The sequence below is a fragment of the Petaurus breviceps genome, unplaced genomic scaffold, assembly GCF_028583685.1.
Source record: "Petaurus breviceps papuanus isolate PSGF00001 unplaced genomic scaffold, PetGlider_PUasm1.0 126, whole genome shotgun sequence".
Taxonomy (NCBI): Eukaryota; Metazoa; Chordata; class Mammalia; order Diprotodontia; family Petauridae; genus Petaurus; species Petaurus breviceps.
In genome coordinates, this window is record NW_027185655.1 from 84,715,688 (window position 1) to 84,736,723 (window position 21,036).

The 21,036-nt window shown below is 37.1% G+C and overlaps 1 protein-coding gene across 6 annotated transcripts in view; it reads right to left on the reverse strand.

Moving 5' to 3' along the window:
* The window catches only part of MARCHF1 (membrane associated ring-CH-type finger 1), a 1,238,958-nt gene that overhangs the window by 494,311 nt on the left and 723,611 nt on the right, over nt 1-21,036 (reverse strand). The window lies entirely within an intron of this gene.

The following is a 21,036-nucleotide window of genomic DNA, read 5'->3' on the forward strand; positions in this document are numbered from 1 at the left end:
TGCCACGGTCAGAAGCAGTTTTGGTTCAAACTAAATAAGAAGTATAATGACACTAATCCTGTCTGCTACCTGCTTCCCAGGTGATTTGAGGGAGCCTAAGTGGTGTTTTACATACCCCAAGAGGGATATATTACTTAGAACTAATTAGTTTATAGGAAATGGAATCTGGAGGTATCAATGTTAATACCTATCTAATCTGAAATCAATACCTGCACTTGTCCTTCAAGATTGTAGCAATATTTGGCTATGTGCACAGAGAAGAAAAATGGGCTAAATTCAGGGGGAAAGACATACTGTTTTTTTTCTCTTTTTTTACTTTGGCCCTCAGAGAGATCCTAAATTGGACTTAAAACAAATAAAAGTAAAATACAAATTTGTGAAGTTCTGTATGTGAGTGATTCAATTACTTTTTCCCCCCTTCCTATGTAGTAGGTGGGTATAGTTTCTCATTAGAAATCATACCACATGTACTTTGTCCATAATGGCAGTCAGCAACATAACTTAGTTAAATGTGCTTGTCATGAAAGAACCCAAGAAGAAAAAAAAGACAAATTAAAAAAATCATAGTATCACATAGGTGAGTGCTGACACACCCATACACACCTACACTCACACATACAGAGCTTCTATGTGTAGGAGTTGCTTAGCTAGTCCTAGTGTAGCCTTTAAGAGTAAATTACATTGAATAGTGGTTATTAAGTATCCCCTCATTCATAAAACTCTGCCAAATCTTATATCCAGGCCATTACCTGCAAGTCTTAGAGACTCCTAGAAACCCTTGACCACTAGAGACACATTGGAAGAGAGAACTTACATTAGGTAATATAGAGAAAAAGTAATCATAAACAATGAAAGATATGATAAGAAAATAAGATGATAATATAACTTAAAAAGAATTTGTCTGATTAAGTCTGGCTTCAGTCTTTTAAGTTGTACTTGGTATGCATTATTTTTTGAATATAGATCTAATGGAAGACTAGATGCCCACTGGATGGTGTAATAAGAATGTAAATTTTAAAGATCTTCCCTGCCCCTAGGCTAATGTGCACCTGAAGCCTGGGGTGGGAGGCTTGTTTTTCAGTAGATACTTCTTGATTGGCCAGTGAGTCAATAAGGTTGTTACATTCTCTGAGCCAGGAGAAGGCTATATAAGCCCTGATGTGTAGCTTTGTTTTGGGACTCACTTTGAGAAGTGTTCTGTGATTTGATCTGAATTCTGGGAAGCCGTTGTTGAGAGTCCCCTGGCTTTGAAAAACCCAGAATGTGGAAACCCAGATGTTGACTGGGTATGGATGTAATGGTTGGACAGTTTGGAAATCTGTCTACTTGATGTTTCTGTCTTGATAATTCTGCCTGTATGCTTTGAGGTTCGGGGTGCTGACCTTTTCTCCTGAACAAGGTAAACGATATATGTCTGACTGATTAAAGTAAGCTTGTTAACCCATTTTGAGTTGCTTTCCTTTAACAAAGCAGATCCAAGAACCTGTATGGGCGGCAAACCCTGAGGACACCGGGGTGCTTGCTGCTACAGATGGTCATCTAAACAAGTTTTGATACATAAAAAATAATGGAATATCATTCTACATAACAAAGAATGAATATGATGATGAATATACTGAACACAAGGAAGGCTTAAATGAACTGATTCAAAAGGAATAAGAACCAGGAAAAGAGCATACACAGTGCTTACCATAACAAAATGGAAAGATTAAGTACAGCTGAATAATTAAAAGGAAATACTTTCAAATTATGGTGATGAAGGGTGCCCACAAAGAATGAAGATGAGAAGGAATCTCTTTCCATTTTTTGTAGAGGTGGGAGATCATCATAGTGTGGAGCTCTTTAGAATAATGTCAGCCTTTTATTGATGTCTTGGATGCTTTTGCTTTTTTATTTTTTTGTTGTAAAGGATGACTGAGAAAGGTAGGAGATGTTAAATTGAAAAATGTGAATGGGTTTAAAAAGAAAAAAATCAATAAAATTTGTTAAAATAGAAAATGGAGTTAGGACATGGGAATCATAGTACATTTATTTTGCATCTACTTGATATGAAAATGGTCCTTTATCCCCTTACTATATGATTGTATTTATAGCTAATAATGTAGAGTGCAACTTTGTTCTGTGACACATGAACCAAAGGATAACCTAGGCAATGAATGATATGAAATCAAATATAAGCACAGGGTTATTTTAGACAGTTGATTAAAACCATTAAGTCAGAGACTCATAGACATCCATAATAATTGCATTTCATTACTCAAAAAGAAGAGATGTGATATTGGGATTTGTTATTAATGGATTTAACCAAGGAGTAGCTTTAAAAGCTCTAATTTAAAGAAGATGCTGGAAAGGAAAAATTGAGGAAGGTAATTATATGAAATCAGTGTCAGATGGAATGGAATCCATTACCAGACATAGTTTTTGAAACTGAATTCCAAATAAGTCAGCATAAGTGACATATAATTCAGGTTCAAAATCATCCTTGGTGCCCCTGTTTTTCTTTTTGGAGGGGAAGGGCAGGGCAATTGGGCTTAAGTGACTTGCCCAAGGTCACAGGGCTAGTTAAGTGTCTGAAGCCAGATTTGAACCTGCTTTTCTTTGACCAATCTTTTTGTCATATGTAAAGCCAAAATGTTTTGTCTCCTTTTTCAACAGTCATATCACCTTGAAGTGAAACTAAGTAGATTTGTCACACAAAGGACACTTGGAGACAACACTTGATTGGAGTACAAATGCCAAAGGAGGCTTAACTTGTCATTTACATACCAAGTACACTCTCTAAAATGAAGAAAGCTCTATGAGAAGCAAGACCTAGCACCTAAACTTGAAGTTCAGAGATTTATGGGTATCTGAGAAGCAAACAGGAATCAACCTTATATTCCTCCAATGGCTCAAGTACCAGACAATCATTCAGCTGAGAGTAGCCATTCTAAATCCACATTTAATGTAAAGAAAAGTGGAGTAGACTAAAGATAGGAAGCATCTCTGTTTGATTTTCATTCCCTGCAGCCTATTACCTTGTACAATTATTATTTCACTTCAGCACAGGTACCTGAGTCGATTATAAGGAGTTCTGGATTTTGTTGTTTTTCAGTTGTTTTTTGGTCATGTCTGACTCTTTCTGACCCTTTTTTTGGTTTGCTTGGCAAAGACACTGCAGTGGTTTGCCATTTCCTTCTCCAGCTCACTTCACAGGTGAGGAAACTGAGGTAAACAGTGTTAAGTGACTTGCCCAGGGTCACACCCTAGGTTAAAATCTGAACTCAGGAAGAAGAGTATTCCTGACTCCAGGCCTTCACTGAGTTACCTAGCTGCCCTAGGGCTAAGAAGGGAGGACAGGGAAATGTTCCCTCCCTAAGTCTCACCTTGTGAATACTTGCATAGGAGACCAAGTGACTGCAATTGGTTTTGGGTCAGAGATTCATGAAAAAGGAATGAGGTCAGGAATTATAAATATGATTTTGGGGGTGGCTTGAAGCAAACTCAGGTGTCATAAGTATAGGAGCATGGAAGGAGAGACTTTTGAGCTCTACATTGGAGTGTTTCAGTCCCATGTGAGGACAAAGTATAGAGTACAAAGCAGTGAGTCAGAAGCCAAGAGCTGGAACATTCTTGGTATTTTTTGGATGTGGTTTGACAAGCTGAAGTGTGAGGAGTGTGTATAAAAGCTAAAGAAGTATGGGACTTTCCAAAGAATTCCTTCCCCCATATGAGTATCTTCCTATGTACATGAGGGCAATATTTGAAAGTCAGTAGGTAAAACACCTTACATAGTATATACCAGTACACAGTAAGCAAAGATGACAAATTGTAAGATCAAGGAAGTACAATGGAAAGGAAGAAAGGAAAGTGAACAAGTATTTATTAACTACTTAATATATGCCAGGTATTATGCTGAGCCCTTTACAAATATTAACTCACTTGATCTTCATAAGAATTCTGGAAGAGAGGTGCTATTATCATCCCTATTTTACAGTTGAAGAAACTAAGACAGACAGAAGTTAAATGACTTGGCCAGAGCCACACAGCTAGGAAGTAACTGACTCTTGATTTGAACTCAGGTCTTTTGGGTTCCATGTGCACTATTCCACCTAGTTATTACTTTACTCAAAGAAAAAAACAGATTCATAGGACTTAACTAGAATACTGTTCTGCCACTCACTACTAGAAAATGTGAGTACAAAAACAAAAGATAAATAAAATTTATCAAAATAGAAAATGGAGCTAGGATGTGGGGATCATAGTATATTTGTTTCATATATTCTTGATAGGAAAATTCTTCTCTATCCCCTTACTATATGTTGGTATACAACTAATAATGTACAACACATCTTCCTTTGACACATGGGGGCAATGAGTGTTATGAAATTAAATATTGTGATATGAAATCAAACTGCCTATGTAACTTTGGTAAATTATTTAAGCTCCAAGAAACTACTTTATTTTATCTATAAAATGAGAATATACAACAAATTAACTTCCATGGTTTCTTCCAACTCTACACCTATGAACCTATGATACATGGTCCTATTCCATACAGATTTTGATTGAACAACAATCTCCCTGGGTTTCTGTTCTGGAAGATGAGTACTAGGATTGGGGTGGAAAGAAGACAATGAAAATAATTCTAAGTGAAAAACCAAAAAATAAAATAAAATCTAAATTACCTAAATCTAATGGATAATCATTTTATTATTTACTGTTTGGGATCATTTACTCAAACTTAATTTATATTTTCCTTGGAGAAAAAGTTTGCTACTAATGTATCTTTTGTAACAACTCAAGTAATGGAACTGATTGTTGGGAGCCAGAAAATTCCTCACCTTCCTCCACTTGCTATTTGGTTTCACTCTTTCTCATTCTGTACTCCATGCCAGAAATATAAAGAATATAATTTCATACAGTGATGAAACATAGCAGAAACATAGGAGAAAGGACCCTTCTCTTTTTAAGTTTGCTGACTAGCTAAGACTTCTGGTGGAAGCAAGGAGTAAGGTAGCTAATAAATCATTAAATTTTATAAGACTTTTCCTTGTAAACAAACACTGAATATTGGCTCAAATACCCCCTTTAAATAGGACTAGGAATTAATAAAATAACACTGGGGAAACAAACAAAAAATCTGGAGAAAAAAAAAAGCCTTGTCTGAATTTCATATCAAATAATCTGAGTTGTATCTAATTCACATAATATCAGTTTATATACAATTTTAGTATAGTCTAAGTAAATCTAATAAGAAAGAGGTGTTTACTTTCCAAATAAATTTTTAATGAGATTAAGTTAAAGAACCTGATATATATGCTACCCACAAGGTCCGCTTCCACAATGGGTTACAACTTTGGACTAAGGCCGACCCACCTTCATCTTGGGTAACTTGACTCCAAAGAGGAGATCAAATTCCTTTCACTCTCTGGCTCACTGTTCCCACCCACCCTAGAGTAATTTTGGAAATCTCTTAAATGGAGCTTAGGCACACAACTCATGCCTAGGGTGTCTTCAAAATGGGAACAGAAGTTTGTTACATAGTGTACTTTTGGACTATATGGCAAGGTATACATGAATTAATGATAAAAGCTATGCAATGATTCTTAATTTCCTACAACACAGAAATGACTTAAGCTAAAAAAAGTCATAATTGTATATTAAAAATATAGAAATAGGATTGCATTCCATGTTGGGGAGGGAGGAGAAAAGGGAGGGGAGGAAATTTAAAAGTTATGGAAGTGAATGTTGAAAACTAAAAATAAATAAATAAATTTATGAAAAAATACAGAAATATAAAATATCTCAAACGGCCCATTGTGCTCAGGGTTCTCCTTATGAAGGGTAAAGGATCTTTGTGAAACTACTCAACAGATCAATCACGTGAGGTCCATATCTCCTGCTTATCCAGGACATGCTTTTGTTTAGTACTCCCCTAACTTGGGTCCTCTTGTTCTCTGAGAAGTATGCTCTCAGGGAAATGATTGTTCTCTGAATATCAGGCACCTGGCTCAAGAATTCTCAAATGCATAAGATAGCAGACAAGTCTGGAAATATCAGTTTTTCAGCGTCACTAGTTGCTGGCCTGTGCTTAGAAGAGGAAACAAAAAGACCAGGGATTCAGCCTCACTTAGGCGCTTGCCTATGTTCCTACTCTCATATATTTTGGGCTACTGGAAGGTGCAGGAAAAAAAATCTATCCTTCCTTACCCTCCCCAACAGAAGTACAAGGGAGCGGAAGCTTGGGCAGAATTCCAATAGAGAAAGATTGAAAAAAAAGGATCCAACTGTTTTCCACAGGTCTTCTGAAGGACTACTGGTTACATATTGTTTCTTGACTGATTTTCCAGTCATCTTCAACACAGTCCCCTAAATAATAGGGAGTTGCAGGGATTATTCATGAACAACTGTCTTATTCTACCAAAGTGCATATCCCTCAACACAGAATTCCTATCCAGCTCTAAGGGAGGTACCCCAGACTGACAAAAGTTTAAACTGTTATTTTGTTAGATGTATCAAGGGACTCATTTGAAAACCCTTTTGATCATTTATCAACCCTTTGTTACATGCATTAGGTATGGATAAATATAATATACGGATAAATATTTTGGATAGTCGTTAGAGAACAGTTTTTGAAGTCAGGAAAGCTTGACTTCAAACCCTGCCTTTGACACAAACTAGCTTTGTGACTATGGGCATGACAAGACCTTAAGTGCTCATCCCTCAGAAACATCTTTTACCTTTACTACTCCCTAAAATCATGCCTTGCTTTTTAAAAGACCATCAAAATATGTGTAATATTCCTATGATTGATCCTTCAGCCAGCAAATAGCTAGCTTCTCTTTAACATTATCAAACTTAATTTTTTTATACTTCATAAAGGACTAACAAAGTTTTGATACTTCTTTACATTTCATTTATAATCTACCTATCTGTTCCCTGCCCCTTACTTTCTTTTCTTTTTTTTTTTAAAGCAATCAGGGTTAAGTAACTTGCTCAAGGTTACACGGCCAGTTTTTTCTGGATGTGGTGCTGAGTATCTGAGCCCGGATTTGATCCAGGTCATCCCGACACTGGAGCCGGTGCTCTTACTCGCTGTGCTACCTGGCCACCCCCCTGCCCCTTACTTTCTATAATTTCATAATAGGCAGGGATAAGTAGGGAGGTTAGTGTTGGGATGGAGGTGTGGGAGTGATCAGAGCTTTCTTGATCAATATATATCCACTACATACTTCCATTAACAAGACTCAACCTAATTTGTTGATATGTCAGGACATAATGATAGCTGAAATTGTTGGAAGTTGAGTTGTAAAAGTGTAGTGTGCTTTCTTCTTGGAGAATTCATTAGATAGCATGTAAACTCCTTGAGGCCAGAGACTTTAATTTTTATCATTGTATCCACCACACCTGGCACAGTGCTCTGTAGTTGCTATGCATGAATTAAATAAGTGCTTAATAAACATTTGCTGAACTGTATCAGAAGGACAATAGGAAGGAACTGATCTCCCCAAGAAACCAGTGTCTAAGGCAATGGTTTTCAAACTTTTTGGTCTTAGCAATCTTTTACACTCTTAAAAATTACCAAGGATTGTAAAGAATTCTTTTTTTTTTAAATGTGGGTTAATCTCCCAATACTTCCCATATTTGGAATGAAAATATCTTATCTGCTAAAAGTATCTTATGAACTCCTAATATCCCCAGACCACTCTTTGAAAACTTCTAGTCTAAGGCATTAAAATAGTCCAGCTCTAGAAAACTGAACAAAATCCTAAGGGAATTTTCTGAGTAACTGAGAGGTTATGAATAAAATAAATAAAATAAAATGAAGTAATTTTTGTAAAGTGCTTAGCACAGTGGCTGGTATGCAGTAGACACTATAAAATGTGTATTCCTTTACCCTTATTCATTATCTTTCTATCTTGATCTAGACATGGAAACTTTCAGTTGATAACCAGAGGTACCTTTAGCTCTAGGGGTAAAAGATAATTGAAAAGAAACATAAGGATTTGCAATTTGCTCATATTTAACAAGTGTCCCTTAAAGAGTTACCCATTTTAGATAAACGGCAGTGTGTGTGTGTGTGTGTGTGTGTGTGTGTGTGTGTGTTGGAGGCGGAGGGAGGGGAGGAAGATTGTTAAAGGGTAGTAAAGATAAAAGAAAAGGTGAGATTTGATAGAGATGCCAACTGGAGGTGGAATGAGCCATTTTAAGTAGTAACTGTTGAGCAATTCACTCAGTCACTTCTCTGCTACATATAATGAATGAAGGAGCTGTATTTATAGGAAGACTTTCCAAAAGTGAAGGCTATGAAAAACAAAGTTGGTTCAGATATGTGGAATGGCATAGGGGAAAGGATTAACAGCCTCATAAGTCACCACAAAATCAAGCAGTTTATCTGTGCCAATGGCAGGGGGGAAATGAAAAATATAGAGAGGCAAAGAAGAAGGAAGGGAAGAAAAAGAGGGGGAAAAATACAAAAGGAAAGGGAGATTTAAGAATATATGGTATATTTTTAGTAACAACTGACTTGCTTTGGTAAAAATAACCAATAATAATAATAGTCAACATTTTAAATCTTAGAAAATATTTCACATTTTTTTCTCCCTTGTGCTTCATATCCCTGTGAGGTAGGTATTCTTATTATCTTCATTTTACAGAGAAAGAAGCTGAGCCTGAGAGAGGATAAGTGACTTGGTCAAAGTCACAATACTAGTAACTATCTGAAGCAGGATGTCAGATTCTAAAGTCCAGAATTTTATTGATGTGCCACCTATCTGCCATTCAGATGTAGGTTGGTGGTCACTCATGGAGACAAAGCCTCAGAGGCAAGGATGAAAGAAACAGCTGAAAGGAAAAGGATGTGTGAGAGATAAGCAGGATGAAAAAACAGGAAAACTGGGGTTGGGAAGTGCTGAATGGCTTAAGAGGACAAAGATGTAAGGTTTCCTAGATGTGAGTGAAGAGCTAATAAAGCAAGCCACTAGCATGTATTAAAAGACAGATGACAGGAATAAATATGCTGATGAAAAAGAGGGGTTTTTGACGAAACTATTTTTATCAAAATATCCAAATGAATACAGTGGAGAAGTCAGCTAACCAACTAAAGTGGGAACAGACAGAAATCTACACTAGGGGATATGATGGTAAAGAGGTAAGAGATATACATAACAAATATTGAAAGAAAAAAATGAGAGAATTATTTTGGGAGAGCTACCTAGGTACTGTATCTATGTCTATTGCAACAATGATAGAAGCTGCAACAAGGGTCTTCAATGCCACTGATTAAAGCAAACTGTACTATAACCTCTGTGCACAATAAAACAAGGTAACTCAGTGTTTCTTGACTGGTACTCAATGGATTTCAAAGAAAGTGAAATGCCAATCCTGTGAGGTCACCACAGTGAAGACATTTTTAAAGAAAATAGAGTTCTTTGTTACTTTATGAGGAAAGCTTCATAAATAGTGAGCCATAGGCACTGGTTGTAGCATTAGCTTCTGTTTATTGACTTCTTTTATTTTTCTAGATGGCATAAAAGTTGTTTTTCATTTTAATTTGCATTACATAATAGAACTTCATAGCACAACCACAGATGAAAATGTATACTTGTTGGGGGTTTGATTCTGGGATTTTCCAAAATCCACATTTATGGCAAGGATTATGCCTTGAGCTAAGCACAGGATTGGATCTTTTAAATTCAGATTCTGAATCATATTGAGGGCAGTGCCTTTGAGGCAGAGCAAAATAGGCACAAAAATGTCAACTTAAGTTATAGAGAACCACTATTAAAGCCTTCAATGTCATTCATGGCCACAAAGATATGGTACCAATAGACATCATCTAAGTCATTCTCTGCTTTGAGACAGAACTCTCCCCTCGTCATTTAGCCTTTGGAATATCTAGTGTTTCTGATAATATTACAACCTTATTTTAATAGTATTTTCTATACTTAGCATTTCAATGGTTCTGCTTATGAAAATGAAAAAACCTGCAATTGAAGATCTAGAACACACTCACCCCATGTAGTAGATCTGGTTATGGAAGTCTATAGTAAGCTCATTCTACTTCCTCTCTTTCTTTCTAATTTTTAATCTTCTAATCTACATGCTTCTTATTCAAACCTTCTTAAGCTTTTATGGTCTTCTAATCTCTATTAACTAATTAAGTATACTTTGAAGATAATATGACATGCTAAAAGAATTTTTTTATTAATAGCATCCTTCATAACTTCCTCTCAAAAGTCTGAAACCCAAATGTACAACCAAGAAGCCAGGAATCCCTTCAGCCTTGATGTCTTTACAATTCATCAACTACTTCTTTAATTGCTACTTTTAGTTCTTTATATTTGTGCTTTTCCCCCTCAATGTTGTTCCATAGTGATGATGGCCAAGTCATGTTCAAAAATTAGCTAGTTACAGTATCTTGTGAAGAAATATGATGGATCCTCCTGTTGTCCTAGTATGTGGGAGGCCATGACAGAAGGAACAATAAGGAAAGGAAGATGCTTCAGAGAGAGTCTGATGAATGTGACTATAAGAATCAATCAACAAACCCCTATTAAGCTCTTACTTTATGCTAGGCACTCTGTTAGGCACTGAAGATAAAAAGACCAAAACAAAAATAGTCCTCGATCCCAAGGAGTACACCACTGAATGAGAAAGAGTTGTTGCTGTTTAGTTTTACAGTTGTGTCCAACCCTTCATTACTTCATTTGGGTTTTCTTGGCAAAGATACTGGAGTGGTTTACCACTGAGGTAAACAGGATTAAGGGACCTGACAGTTACTAATACACAGCTACTACTAATAATACACAGCTACTATTATTATAGCTGCTACTACACAACTACTAAATATCTGAGGCTAGATTTGGATTCAAGAAGAGAAGTCTTCCTGACTCCAGGCCCAGAACTATATCCAACTGTGCCACTTAGATGTCCTGTGGAAAAGAACACATATTCGTAAATCAACATATACAAAATATACATACAGTCCATGGAAGGTAGCCTTAGAAAGGGGCAAGGCACTTGTAGTTGGGAGGCTGAGATAGGTCTCCTAAAGAAGGTGGAATCTGATCTGATTTTATAAGGATGTGAAGGAAGCTACAAGGTATAGGCAAGGGAGGAGAGAATTCTAGGAATTAGAGGCAGCCAGTACAATATCTGAAGAAAGGAAATGGAGTGGTATAAGTGAGTAAAAAGGCCACTTTGACTGGATCACAGAGTATACAAAGGAGAGCAATACATAAAAAGTTTGGAAGAAAAGGTTGCAGCCATTATGTGAAGGGCTTTAAATGCCAAAGAGAATAGTTTGTATGTTCCCATAGAGATATAGGGAACTACTCTCTGCTTTCAGAAAATCACCTGGGCAGCTTTGTAGAGGATAGACTAGTGTGAAGTAACACTTGAGACAAAAAGACTCATTAGGAGATTATTACAAAAGTTCAGGTGAAAGGCAACACTTGTCTTAACTGGAGCAATGATTGTGTGGGCAGAAAAAAAGAGACAGATTAGAGATGTAAAGGTAGAAACAATAAAACCTAACAGCTGAATGGATGTGTGAGGTAAGTAAAAGTATTTTTTCAAGAATGATACTGACATTATGAACTTCTTTGACTAGAGGAATGGTTTTTCCTGAAACAAACAAACAAAAAGGCAATTTCCTGAAAGAAACAAACAAAAGGAGGAGGGAGTTAGGGGAAAGGGGGTGATAATGAGTTCTTCCTTGAACATATGAGTTTGAGATGTTTTGAAAATTCACTTCAAAATGTCCTAGAGGTAGATGTTTAAACCCATAGATAATAATGAGTTACCAAGTGAAAGAGAAGAAAAGAGACTTCACCATGGAACCTAGGAATACACCTACAGTAAGGATCTTCTAATAATCTGTTGAGATGGAAAGAGTATAAAAATAAACCAAGAAGGAAGGGAATTTTATAAATGATTAAGCAGGGAGGGGGGCTCTAGGAGACATAACAGACAAGAAAAACAGAAGGGGACTAAAGAGTGGTAGAATTAGACTGCATCAGAATGAGACTATGGGGAGAGGTAGCAGGAGAAAGGACTTTCAGACCCAGAAGCCTTATCTCTGAATCACTGGGATCATAGAAAAAAAATGAAATTGACCTAGTTGTAGGAAGCAGTTGGTTGGGGCCTCTACCTTCCAAAGAGTGGTGAAGATGGAGGAAAGTAATGTCAAAGAATTGAGGCTGGAGAAACATACCTATTATCCAAGGAATAAATATTTATTTGGCACCAGCTCAATAGTAACATTCCAAAATTATGGGAGATGAGCTACATATATTTTTTTAAATTAAATTTTATGTTTATTTTTAGTTTACATAATTCATTTCCACAAGATTTTGAATTACAAATTTTCTCCCCATGCTTCCCCTACCAACCACCCCAAAACAGGGATCCACTGTATACCTCCTCCCCATCTGCTCTCTCCTATATCCTCCCCCATTTCTACTCTAACTTTCCAGTAGGGCAAGATGGATCTCTATACCCCAGTGCCTGTATATCTTATTTCCCAGTTGCATGTAAAAAAATTATATACATATATATTTAAACATATGATTTTAAAAGTTTTCTCTTCTTCTATATGAGATAATTTACCCCATTTTGTGTCTCATTGTCTCCTCTCATTATATTCCTCTCTCATTTCTCAATTTCACCTTTTATGTATCATCCCTTCCTATTCAATTCGTCCTGTGCCCTCTGTCTATGTTTACCTGTACACATACATACATACATACACTCACATATATATTCATATGCCCATATACCCTCCTATAGAGAAATATATATGTATTTATACATACATATAATATATATATACACACACATTAATATTCCCTTCAACTGTTTTCATATTGAGAAAAGTTTCATAAGTTACAATTATAGTTTTTCCATGTAGGAATGTAAATAGTTCGATTTTGATAAGTTCCTTATGATTTCTTTTCCCTGTTGACCTTCTCATGCTTCTCTTGCTTCTTGTATCTGAATGTCAAATTTTCTATTCAACTCTGTTTTTTTCATCAAGAATGCTTGAGGGATGGCCAGGTAGCACAGCGAGTTAAGAGCACCAGCCCCAGAGTTAGGATTACTTGGGATCGAATCCGGGCTCTAATAATTAGTATCACACCCAGAAATAACTGGCCGCGTAAGCTTGAGCAAGTTACTTAACCCCAATTGCTTTAAAAAAATTCTTGAAAGTCCTCTATTCCATTGAATGATCATATTTTCCCCTGAAACATGAAACTCAGTTTGGCTGGGTAGGTGATTCTTGGTTTTAATCCCAGCTTCTTTGACCTCCGGAATATCATATTCCAAGCCTTTCAATCCCTCAGTATAGAAGCTGCCAGATCCTGTGTTATCCTGATTGTGTTACACAGTATTCAAATTGTTTCTTCCTGGCTGCTTGTAATATTTTCTCTTTGATCTGGGTACTCCGGAATCTGGCTATAGTATTCCTAGGAGTTTTTTGGGGGGGATCTTTTTCAGGAGTTGATTGGTAGATTCTTTCAACCTCTATTTTGCCCTCTGGTTCTAAAACAGCAGGGCAATTTTCCTTGAGAATTTCTTGGAGGATGATTTCTAGGTTCTTTTTTAAATCATGGCTTTCAGGTAGTCCAATAATTTTAAAATTCTCTCTTGTGGATCTATTTTCCAGGTCAGTGGTTTTTCCAATGAGATATTTCACATTGCCTTCTATTTTTTCATTTGTTTGGATCTGTTTAATAGTATCTTGATTTCTCATAAAGTCACTAGCTTCCATTTGCTCCAATCTAATTCTGAAGGAATGATTCTCTTCAGTGAGCTTTTGAGATTCTTTTTCCATCTGGCAAATTCGGTTTTTTAGGGCATTCTTCTCCTCATTGGCTTTTTGACTCTCTTTTGCCATTTGAGTTAGTCTATTAATTAATGAATTAATTAATCAATTTATTTATTTATTTATTATTTTTAAGCAATCGGGGTTGAGTAACTTGCTCAAGGTTACACGGCCAGCTATTTCTGGGTGTGGTGCTGAGTGTCTGAGCCCGGGATTCAATTTCCAGGTCGTCCCAACACTGGAGCCGGTGCTCCTACTCGCTGAGCCACCTGGCCGCCCCTAAGCAATTGGGGTTAAGTAATTTGCTCAAGGTTACACGGCCAGGTGTTTCTGGGTGGGTGCTAAGTGTCTGAGCCCGGGATTCGATCTCCAGGTCTTCTCAACCCTGGAGCCGGTGCTTTTACTTGCTGTGCTACCTGGCCGCCCCTATTTTTTAAGGTGTTATTTTCTTCAGTCAGGTTTTTAACTTGCTTTTCACAATTTTATTGCATCATTCTCATTTCTCTTCCCAATTTTTCCTGCACTTCTCTTACTTAGTTTTCAAAATCCTTCTTAAGCTCCTCTATGTCCTGTAATCAATTCATATTTTTCTTGGAAGCTTTAGGTGCAGGAGTTCTGATTTCATTGTCTTCCTGCTGTTCCATGCTTTGATCCTTTTTTCCCCTGAAAAAGTAGTGTAAGGTTTGATTGCTGTGTTTGCTTTGTTTCCTTTGCTTGCTCATGTTGCCACTCAATTACTTGACTTTTGAGCTTTTTGCCACAGTAGAACTCTGCTTCCAGAGAGATGAGCTTTGTCCCAAATTGCTGGGGTTTTCTCAGCTGCTGGAGCTATTAGTTTACTGCCCTCTCTGAAGCCTCCACATGCTCTAGCTCACTGGTCACATACTCCAGGTCCTCCACCCTAGACCCTAATCCAGATCCAAGCAGGTTAAAGTAAGAGTAATTACTCCTCAGAATGGTTTCTTGGCCCCCCTACAATCTGTAGGCCAGGAGCTCTGAAGCAGCCAACAGGGGCAGAGGCCAAACTGTGCTCCCAGATTCCCTGTTCCCACAGAGTCCACACTGACCTCTCACCTTGTCTTTGGCCTCTATGGATCGACTATTCTGGAAACTGCCACAGCTGCTGGTGATTTACTCTCCTGATGTCCCTCTAGCTGTGGTTGATCAGGCCTCCCTGAGGCTAAAACCATGGGGTCACTTGGGGCTGGGCTCTCCTCCCAGTGGCCTGTGAGGAACCCTTTCTGTCTGCCTGCCAGGCTGTCTTCAGTGGGAGATTTGTTTCTTTCTGTCACTTTGTGGATTCTATAGCCCTAAAGTTTGTTTACAATCATATTTATAGGTATTTAAGGTGGTCATGGGGGGAGTTCAGTGAGTTTTCCTCCTTCTACAGCACCATCTTGATGGGGATGAGCTATATCTAGATGTAATTTCACATGTATGCTGGTACGCTCAACACCATATCTGGTCTGATGTGTAAGATTCTTGTTCTTTCTTGAGCAGAGTTGTACTAAGCTCTTAATTGAAATCCCATCCTTTCTGGTTCTAGATATGGCATATATTGCCCAATCCACATATCACTTGGCCTTGCTCTGAGATCCTCTTAATATGATCTGGGAGTTTCTATTTCCCTCTTCCCCTCCATCTAGATCTTTCTAAAATGTGAGTTCTTCAACCGGGGTGGCGGTTTGGAGTGTGTCATTTCCCTTTTGCCTTTGTGTAGGTGTTTAATAATAATAAATAAATGCTTACTGATCAATTAATAAATGCTTTCTGATTAATTCATCCCCAATTTTTTTCTACCCATCTGATTTTCTTATATGCTCTAAGAGAAAAGTTGTAAGAGCACCTTATTGACTTTTCTTTGCTGCTTTTTTAAAAAGGTCTTTTTATAATGGCTGGACAAGCATAGGAAAGAGGGAGAGCACATCTTAACACCCTTTTACTTTTCACTCCTGCTGGGAAAGAGATGACTTGCTAGGTTGAAGGGGGAAAAAACCCTAGAAAGTCTGAATAAATGAGTCTATATGGCAAATCCATTCAAGAATAATTGAGAGTTTATAACTGTTTACTTTGAGTAGAAAGACTGTAGTGGTGAGATTCACTCTCACTGAATTTTGTAGAGCAGTCCTAGATGGAATTGGTTAAGGATATAGTAACCCTGTGGGCTATTTGCCCTGAACTGTGCCTAAGCCAGAACTATCCAGGGAATCTGCAGAAAATCAATCATAGGTGCATGAAACTAATGTGTATAGTAAACCAGTAGTTTATGGATAAAAACATAAAACCCAAAGTGTCTTTGAGCCTTTAATAACTGTGGAATGTTCCTTCTGGAGGTTACCACAGAGGGAGGAAGACATACCTCTTCATGGATTTTATGATCCAGAAGCTAGATTTGGTAAATAGGTTCTGACAAGTGGTTTCTATGTAAATAGATTTGTGGCTGAGTGACAGCTATGGGTAGGTCACTCTAGGAAAGACCCAGGTTGAGGTTATTATTTGCAGAGTGTATCCAGGCCACAATACTTCCAAGGCTTACTCTGTATGGAATACTCACAGGGAATTCCCAATCTGGGGAGGGAATCCTGACCTGGGAGGCAAAACTCATCTTAGAACATCATTATTGAGGAAAAGAGTAAAGGGTGTTATTGATATTTAAGTATACTTAAAGTGTTGTATTGGGGGGGTGTTTGTGTGATGTGTGTATTTTATTAATTAGACTTGTTATTTCATTAGTATAAGACATGGAAGGTAAGTAGATTTCTTCTACATATGGAGTTTTTAACTTCTTTTTATGTCATGGACTCCTTTAACAGTGTATTAAAAACCTATTCTCAGGGTAAACCCTTTCCCAGAAATTTTAAATTCATGATTTTAAAATTCAATTAAAATTTCTAAATTCATAAAATACATAGGATTACAAGGGAAACCAAATATTAGTGAAAATAAAGTAACCATTTTCCCAATCCTTGTTTATGAATCCCTGACCTTTTAGAAGTCAAGTCCCTATTCTAATCCAATGCCAACTAGAATTTATTCTAAAAGGTCAAGGGACCAAGGTCATATAACCAATATGTGTCAGAGCACTGAATCAAATCTTCCCAAACACAATATATGTGCATCTATATCTATCTTTCATATATATGATGTATGTCTGCAACTATATCACATATATATGAGATATATATCTATATATGATATAAATGTATATATTCATATAAATATATAGCAGGTTAACTATCTCAAGGTTAATTCACTTAAGTAATCAAATAAAAAAATTCTGATTCCCTTTAATGTAGAGTTTTCCTTCCTTTGATATTTTGCTCAATGAACAAGCTAAATTTTTTTTAAAGCAATTGGGGTTAAGTAACTTGCTTAAGGTTACATGGCCAGGTGTTTCTGGGTGGGTGCTAAGTGTCTGAGCCCAGGATTCGATCTCCAGTTCATCCCGACACTGGGGCTGGTGCTCTTACTCACTGTGCTACCTGGCTGCCCCAACAAGCTAAAATTTTAAATCTTCAACTATTGATTTTTGTGTATTTATTTAATAGTTTGAAGCTTTACTGAAGATAAAGTTCACTTTCTTTGTTGATTTCCTAATTAAAGTATCACATCTTCTCCTTTTTTTGGAGGGAGAAAGGCAAGGCAATTGGGGTTAAGTGACTCGCCCAAGGTCACACAGCTAGTAAGTGTGTCAAGTGGCTGAAGCCAGATTTGAACTCAGGTCCTCGTGACTCCAGGGCCATTGCTCTATTCACTGTGCCACCTAGCTTCCCCAAAAGTACCATATCAACATAGTCATATCTTTAGTATTAGTAAATCAAGTCTTGAAATTTATAACCATGGCATCATGGGATATTAAAGGTGGAGAAATCTTTGGAACTATCTTGTCCAGATGCCTCCTTCTCTAGATAAAGAGATTGAAGCCCCAAAAGTTTAAGTGACTTGCTTGAAGTTATATCAGGAAGTCCTGGAGCCAGGATTTGAACTCAAATCTTGAAAGTAAGAAAATCTAGCACTCTTTACATAATAACAATTTTTTTTCCAGTGCTATTTGGCTCCACTGACAAGACAGAACAGGAATGAGAATTATCACTTTCTATAGGACACACATAGACATGTGGGCCTTCTTTATGAAATCTAGGTTGCCTAGGGGACATGGAACCACTCTATTGTAGGTCAATGACCAAAGGAGACACAGAGGTAAGACATAAGAACAATTGCTGGGAATATTTAGAGTAGAGTACTTAAGAAGTGTTAGTAAGAAGGCAGCCTGACTGAGGGGCTGTGCAAAGAACTCCCACTGCTCAAGGCAGCCTGATCTTCAGTACGCTAGAAACAACTCAATGCTCTGATAATAAAGCTATGCTGGAGATGTTAGCTAACCCCATGGAAGTTGTTCACTAATTATTTATAGTACTGCTGCTATGTGGGCGGAAATTCCACCTTTGATTAACAACTTGGATCAGTTGTGTTCTCTGACTTGGGGAATCCCTAGCAGCAGCACGGAAGTGAGAAATGTCATCCTTCAAAGAGAGAATAACAAAGATAACTTTGATCCACTATCCTCTGATTATTAATATCAAACAAGATATAACGCATGCTTACCAAAGGCATTTGCCACATTATAAAGAATAGACAGGACAGAGGAAAAGTGGAAGATGGATTGCCTATAGTGAGACTCTCTAGAATGATGCTCATATCTATGGATGACATTGTCCAGAAAGTATCATGTTCCCCCATAACCTTGCAGAGCCTCTTGATGAAATGAATAATCTCATAAAAGTTTTTCATAACTAGCCATGTTAAAACAAAAATAAGTAGATGAAGAAGGCTTATTGTCTGGAATATGGAATCCAGCAAGATGGACTGTCTATAGTGCTCCATGTATATTTAATAAAAATTTACAAAGTGTCTACCAAATACAAAGCATTGTTCAAGGGATATGATGACAAAAAAACCAAAATAGTCCTTACCTTCCAGGAACTTACATTATGCTGGGTGGACAGATGGGGGAAAGGGAGTAACATGTACACAGATAAGTAAATATGAAGTAATTTCTGTGGGATTTCAAAACCATTTTAGCCACTTTCCCCCCATAACTCCTTGGATTAATCACAGCTCCACCAGCAACATATCATCATGCCTATTTTTTCCCCTAGCAGCTTCAATATGAACTATTTTCATATTTTGTCATCTTTGTCAATTTGCTAGGTATGATGGGGAAAAATCCTATGTGAACGTGCATCATGGGTACCATAACCTCTGAGGAATAAAAAAAGGTCACTAGACATTAACATAGAGACACATTATGGGCATAAACAGGCTACAACACTTTACCAAAGAAAATGGCATGCTTAAAGTAACTTAGGAGCCATCACAAAAAAGAATTATGACTGCAAAGAAGGTAAGCCAAACCTGTAATGAAAATTAGAGAAAACAAATGAAACAAAGGCTAACAAAGAATCAGAAGAATTAAAACTTTTTGATGACTTCCTCTGGAGAACACACAGTACCTGGACCAAGGTAGTGATAAATGAGAAGATTCAGAGAAACTAATCACAGGCGTGCTGGAGCCAACTCAAAACAAGACCAAATGTTAAATTTTAAGTATGAGCATTTCTTATACCTCAGAAATCAGTAAATTCTACAGATCAAGGCTTGACTTATTGTTTCATTAACTGTCTAGAGTTAAGAAAATGATGGAGAAATGTTAATAATGAGTATCATACTTAAAAGTGAATCATGTATCCATTAGAGGGACAGTCAATTTTTGGACATTTACCAGAACATTATCACTTGTAATGTTCCCTGTTGGAGGGAATACTCATATTGATGAAATGTAACTGCAATAAGCAAGTATATCAATCTGACTGGAGATGATTCTTTTGTCTACAGGGATAGTGACCCTGAATCAGGTGCTAGGGAAGTGACTATAGGAAATCATTCAGCCATAACCGATAAGTAATTTTACCTTTACAAGCAGATCAACCTATACTTAGCTTCAGGACACCGAAAGAGGCTTACTGAGAAGATGGGAAGTATAGAGCTGATTCTTCTAAAAAAAAAAAAGTAAAATTAGAGAAGTAAAAGGTAGGGAAGAAACCAAACTTCCTATGATTGGAGGAAACCTCATTAGAAGGTTTTAGGCTTACCAATTAACCAAATATTTTTCTAGAAGATGACTGTTTATAAGAGGGATATAGAAAAAATCTCCCACTTCTACTACTGGGAAGGGAAAGACTTTGGGGAGAAGAAAAGCTGGAAGTGTCTGGATATCAAGAAGTCTAGAAGCAGGTGTTGAGTTTCTTGGAGGGATTTCTGGCACAAATTTATTAAGTGTTTGAAAGGTTATTTGGTTTGTTGCTTTAAAGCTAAAGTGGGGATACAAAAAGATAACAAGGGAAAGGATAAGAAGTTTGGGTGGATACTTAAGATATTTTTCTTTAGACCTCTTCTTTCATTTATTTGGTATACTTGTCTGGTCTTACCACAATGACTTTAATGGTCACTTCTCTGCTGAGAATTTTCAAGAGTATATGTGTGTTTATGGTGCATATATCTATTGTCTATCTACATAGTTATTGTCTATCCAAGAACTCCCACCTAAGCTTTATAATGCTACTTCCGCAGTGAACATTTTTTACCTGAATGTTCCACTCAACACCTAAACTTCCTCCTGCCTAATGCTAAATTCAAATTCTTTCCAAACTCATTTCCCACTCTTTCCTCATAACCACAGGAACTGTAGGACATTAGCAATAGAAGGGACCATTTAGTCCAAATTTCCTATTTTACAAATGAGAAAACTGAATCCCCAAAGGGTTAAATAACTAGACTAAGGTAGTGGCAGAATCAGTACTAGAAAATTTTTATCTTGATATCTGCTTCAGTGTTTTGCCCACTACACTGTCTCCTTATTTCTTTTAATGGTACCACCAACTAATCCTGCAGATCTGAAATCTTAGCATGCTCTGATTGTTCCACCTCATTTTCCACATCCAATTAGTCACAAAATCTTGTCAATCCTACCCTTCCCATGCCTTAAATTTTACCACCTTTCCATTATCAGTGCCCTAAGTACATAATTACCTTTTACCTGAGTAGTCTACAAATCAGTTTCCCTGCTTGTAGTCTTTCCCGATTGGAAATCCATCTCATATAATTGGCAGAATGTTTATCCTAAAGCAGAACTCTAATCATGTCACTGTCCAGTTAAAAAATCTTCA